The sequence below is a fragment of the Gossypium raimondii genome, chromosome 6, assembly GCF_025698545.1.
Source record: "Gossypium raimondii isolate GPD5lz chromosome 6, ASM2569854v1, whole genome shotgun sequence".
Lineage (NCBI taxonomy): Eukaryota > Viridiplantae > Streptophyta > Magnoliopsida > Malvales > Malvaceae > Gossypium > Gossypium raimondii.
Window position 1 is genome coordinate 49,076,372 of NC_068570.1, and position 6,322 is coordinate 49,082,693.

General features: G+C 31.2%; 1 non-coding gene across 1 annotated transcript; it reads left to right on the forward strand.

The window, feature by feature from the left end:
- The first annotated feature begins 2,356 nt into the window (after positions 1-2,356).
- Positions 2,357-2,463, forward strand: LOC128042072 (small nucleolar RNA R71). Its single transcript, XR_008197280.1, has one exon. It is a non-coding gene; the product is annotated as a small nucleolar RNA R71 (small nucleolar RNA).
- Positions 2,464-6,322: the final 3,859 nt, after the last annotated feature.

A 6,322-nucleotide genomic window follows, 5' to 3' on the forward strand; every position in this document is an offset into this window, starting at 1 on the left:
CATCTTTTAAGTCGATAGGTATTTTCATTATTGTCTACAAAAAGTAAATATGATTAAAATTATAATGAGATTTTTAAAAAAATTAAATTATTAATTAGATAAGTTATTAATTATAATATAATGTCTAATTTGCAAATGATCTAAACCAGAGAAGCTAGAATAGAATTTTAGCAACCCCTTAAATGATTATAAGCCAAGGACTTAAGTGTATATATATGTGTGGGTAAGAGAATAGGCTTATACATAGTTGTCATCTTCATCCATTCTCAACTGTTTAAGAAGAAAGAACAAAATAAATTTCCCTTAGGCCTTATTTGGTTCACATGAATGGCTTAGACATTCTTCCCTTATTCAATACAATAAAACTATTTAGAGGTTTGGTTGGCTGTAAAACTTATTCAATTGAATAGTCATTACAGCCTGATTCCTCAAATCACTGAATAGCAATTCAATACCATCTCTAATGAATGGCTATTCAACACTTCTAGTAATATACAAAATTATTTTTCTTTCCTTTTTTACTCTTCTCACATCCTCTTTAAACTCTCATCTGAGATTTTTTTTCAACAAATCTCAAAGATTATCGTGTGAGTATGAAATTTTTCTGTTTTATTTAAACTTTCTCTTCTTACTTTCTCTTTACCCTCATGATTCTCTTTAAGTTAAACCCTAAAACAATATACCTATGTAGAACGTTTGGAGTGAGCAAGAAGAAGAAGGGTTTGAAAGAACAACAGCAGCAGCCATGGCGAAGAAGATCAGCGTAACAAAGAAATCATTGATTCCAGGTTTAATCAAACCCTTAAAAATGTCCAAGGGTACCTCTTTCTAATCGTTCCAATTTCCCATTACTTTTTTTCCTCTACTTTCTTTCTCGTTTCTCAATGTTGATTTTGGATTGTTCTTTTTTCATTGGAGTTAGAGAAATACCTTTTGATATTTCAAATTTCAGTTTTGATTCTGAATTCCCATGGAAGAATTTTTCCTTTTTAGGGGGAAATTTTAATTTCGCAAAAAATTTCAATTAGGTTTTTTGGGTTTAATTTGTTATGGTTTGCACTTAGATTGAAAACGCCTTTTGGGAATTAAAGCCAGATCTGACAAGTTCTACTTAATGGCATAACCTGGCTTCTCTTTCTTTTGGAAGATAACCCTTTCATCTTTGTGCTTAGATCATAGTATTTATCTATTTTTCCCTAAAAATGTATGATATTTTGGTTTATGTTGTAATTTGATCATGGCATTCTTGTTAAGGAATCATATGCATCACAGGGTTTCAAAAAGGGTTACTCCTTGTCTTTTAGCTTGGTTTTCCTAATAATAAAAACGACAGTTACTAAACATGGGGAGTTCATAAAGGTTATGGAACAAAAATGTTACAATTTGTTTGCCCATGCTTATGAATAATAATATTGCTGAGCTTGGATTTCTTAACGTAAATTAGCTTAAATGTTAACATGGGTTGCGGAGTTGTTTTTCTTAATGTAAATTGGCTGAAGATCAATGCTAACATGGGTTGCAATGTTGTTTTTCTTTATGCAAATCTCTCTTTCACTATTAAGAAGTCAAATTGAAAAAATTTCCTCTGCAATAAAGTTTCCTTGTCATGTTATATAGCCTTTATTACCTTACCTATGTGGATTTGGAAATTTATGGTGGTTTTTATTATCTTAAGTGTAAAAGCAAATGCTAGGATTACATATTAATAAAATCTTTGCTTCATGCACTTGCTTACTCCATATTTATTGCTTCATCAACAAATAATAATTTTCTTTTATGCCATTTTTAAGGTTGCTTAAGGGTCGCAGTATTCCTAGTAAAATATTATTGACCAAAAGGTCAGATATACTTGATGATTCAGGTTCACAAGAATGATCTCGCAGTATTCCTGGTAAAATATTAAATAAATTTTGGTTTCTCGTTTGAAATTTTATTAACAGAAAACAAGGATATGCACCACCTATTTCAGATAGAAAGGAAGGAGTTTTAAGGAGGAAACGCCTTGAGTATCTTGATTGTGTTGCTTAATTTGTTGATCCATTGACAGTGATTATTTTTTCAAAAACAAACACATTATGATTGATCTTGGCACCGATAATAACAACAAGATTAACTGGGCTCTCAAGATTAACAACAAGAAGTAAGTGTGTCCATTTCATGTACTCCTACTACTCTTCTTTCTGAGGCTGCTTGGTTGGTTGGCCATTGATATTTATTGCTGACAATTCTTTCAATGATCTCATAAGCATCATTATAAGACTTAGAAAGAAGGGCTCCATTTGCCGAAGCATCCACCATTATTCTAGTATGAATATTGAGACCATTATAGAAAGTCTCCATTTGAACGTAGTAAGGAATGCCGTGATGAGGGCACTTTCGTAATAGCTCTTTGACTTGCTCACATATCTTATATAAAGATTCTTCATCAAGTTGCTAAAATGAAGTGATTTCATTTTGGATCTTGGCTGTTAAAGATGGAGGGAAATATTTCATTAAGAAAAGTTCAACCAACTCTTGCCATGTAGTTATGGAACTTGACAGTAGGGAGTTCAACCACACTCGTGCTTTATCTCTTAAGGAGTATGGAAATAATCTCAGTCTCAAGGCGTTCTCGGTCCTCCGACTAGTTTAAATGAGTCACTCACTTCCATGAATAGCTGAAGATGAAGATGTGGATCTTTAGTAAGAATCCCACTAAATTGACCCATATTTTGCAACATTTGGAACATGACTGCCTTTAGCTTGAGTTGTTGTGCCTCGATTTTAAGTCTCCTAATACTCAGATTGAGCTCGTTGAATAGAGAAATGGCATACTGTCGAATGGAACAGTTTCTGTCATCTTCAACAATAATCGAATTGTGAGTATTATAAGCGAATGTTCCTCCTAGATTTTAGTTTTGAACTTCGGAATTCATCTCTTTGGTGCTTCTTTGGTTCGCATATCTTCTCCTTTGTCTAAAAGTCCTTTCAATTTCAGGGTCTACGGGGAGTAAGTCAATAATTTGATCAATACTCATAAACACCTGAAACAAACACAAACAAATGGAATTAAATTTTAACAAAAAAATAGATCAAAATGCAAAATTAACAATTTCACAAATAATTTCTTTTAAAACAGTCCCCAGTAACGACGCCAAAAACTTAGAATGATGGAAATGTGCAAGTGTACACAATCGCAACAAGTAATAAAGTGACAGGTAAATGTCGAGTTATTGTACCCACAGGGACTCTACAAAGAAATATTTATGAAATGAAATTCAAACACTTTGGTGATTAAAAATATTTTGAATTTGAGGAAGTGATTAAAAACTCAAATTTAACTAAGTAAAATAAAATAGAATAAAATAAAAGTTTCAATGCGATTTCAAAAGATGGTTTTAATCAAGATGACATAATTGTGTTAGATCAATTACATTTCTTAACTTAATATTACTAAAAAATGTTCATGTTATTACGAATAAATTCACGGCAACTTGGTATTTTGTTAACTATAGCACATACGGACTTACTAAATTAAATAATCTCTTGAACATATCACTATGCCAATTCAAACAATTTATCAATTTAAATAAGCAAGTAAAATTTTAAGTGAGGTAACAATATATACCTACATTGAAACAGTTTAATCACAATAATATTGCAAGTTATGCAATGCTAATGTATTGTTTAATATCATCGCTAATTTAACCCTCACTACCTTAGAAGATTAAACATATCTTGATTAAGTTTTGTGTTAATTAATTACAATTTCAATACAATTAATAATTAATTCATTAGTTACCTTATAATTGTAATGCAAGAATAACATAATTATAGTTTTACTTAATCAAACAATTTACCAAGACCTATAACAACACAAACATAATTTTAATAACTTAAGTGGACGAAATGCAATTAACCTAACTCGAATTAAATTTAAGCCATGTTAATTAAATTTAAAATAAAAACATAACAAATATTTATAGACATGTTCATAACAACAAGAAGAAAAGTTAGAGGATAGGAAACTAGAATCAAATCTCGTGTTTCTCCAAAGCCTGACTAGTTTGCTTCGCTCCTCCTTCTGTACTTATTCTTGTTGAACCGAGGCTTCTAAAAACACTTGAATGCTACTACCTAAGGTGGAAGAAACACTCTTTTCCAATAGGGAAATCAGCAAGGAAGGGACAAGAAAGAAAAATAGAAAATAAGAAGAGAAAGTGAGTGAAAGAGAGAGAGATGTGTGGAATGAAATGTGTGTTGAATGAGGTAGCAAATATGGGTATTTATAGTTGTGAATGGATGATAAAAATAACAAATAATTAGCAAACACACACTCTTCCTTGGCCAGCCATACAACAAGAAAGTTTGAATGTTTCAAACTTGCTATTTTAAGCTAGGGGCAAATCTTCAAAGACACAAAAACTGGAGGGGTTTGAATGGTGTTTAGGGAAACTTTGAAGGCTATTTTGCAAGCATAAAAATAAGAAAAATTAAAAAAATTCAGCTGATTGGGTCAGCTTGTTGTATGGTTTTGGGCTGCCATTTCTCTTGTTGGATCAGTTTTCTTTTATTAGCACCATTGAGCCACTTTTTCCTTCAGGCTTTATATTAAAACTTAACCCAATTAAATTTGGATAAAAATTAAATATACACTGCGTAAAATAATCGTCATTTGGACTGTCCTTGGCTGGAAAAATATTCAGCCTTGCTCTTGGTTCACTTGATGTAAAAATTCTCTAACGGTTCAAGCCTTTTAAGGTGACTGTCAAGTCAATTTTCACCTTTTGTGCAAAATTGTCGAAAATAAACCAAATTTGTGAAAATTTATTATAAAAATAATTAAAATTCAATATGTTAATAATTTAAGTGAAAATTAATTATTTTATAATTAAAGTGTGAATTTCGACCAAATTTACTACGAAACTGCATGAATTTGGGCTCAAAATGTGGTGAAAAAGTCTATATATTTTTGTGTTTCCAGTAATAAAAAAATTCTGCCAATGGTCTTCGCAATAATGCTTGGAGAAAAGGAAGACGATTGAGATTTCTTCTTGACTAACTTGAGAAGGCATGTAGTGCCTGTTGGGATCGCCAGTACGCCCCGTGGCACAACAGAAAAATATTTTGGCGATCCTCAGCCATGGATCCATGTATGATGAACGAAAATGGGTTGAGATAAGGTTGAAGATATACCTTCTTAACTGAAAAATGATGAAAAGATGTTGCTGCTTCGATGTCGATTCCAAACCACAACGAAAATGTCCTAACCTCTACGTAGTCCACCTGGTATTAAAACGAATGGAAAAAACTTTCCAAAAAATTTTCTAGAGAAAAATATTCTAAAACGACTGCTAGACCTTTTTTTCTTATTTTCTTTAAAACACTCTTAACCCTAATTCGGGATTTTGGTATCCATATATTGAAAATCGAATCATCCTATAGAGAACATATGGAATGCATTAAAAACGTTATATTGTTGCCAAAAAGAATTATAACTTACATGTTTCAATGTTTGACCGAAACCATAATTATAATAATTTATTATAATAATTTCGATAAACTATATCTGTTAAAATTTTATATGAATCAAATTCATATATTAAACTTAACTATTTTCTTGATTTGTGTACAACAAGTTTGCACATTTAATTCATTTAATATTTAACTGTAAATTAATTTATTTCATGTGACAGGTAAACACAATATCAACTGTATTTGGATTTTGTTCGTTTTAACCATAAGGTGTGACCTTGTAGGTTAACGTTAGTAGTAATACTAGAACATTTCTAATAATACATGTAATGAGTGGCATCTAGCAATGCATCATTGCTACCTAAGTTACAAGAAGTCATAATTTGACATAACCTTTCTGTGATAAACTTTTCATGTATTACATCCTTTTGTCCTTTATATCTAGATTGGACATAAGTCACGGAACAGTTACACTTGCATAATCCAATCTTATGTTTTTTGATATCTTGAGTAGACTACAAAAAACAAATAAGTATGATATCTCATATCAACTTATTCGAGCATGGCCATACATTTCTAGTCTCACTCAATCAAGTGACCTAAGAAATTACTCTCATTATATAGGAGGGACAAATCCTATATTGATTAACCATATCCCACTATATAGATTGTGGCATATCTAACATCAGTCTTTTCAGTACAATCTATTATGGAAGACATTTGATTGTACCAAAATATACGACTCACAATGTTGGGATAATGATAATCTCAAGTCTGAGAATCGTATACATAGTTATCATTATGAGTAATGTTGTAACTATTACATAAAATCCAAGAAACATACTCATAGTGGGTCAGTCCAATTGTT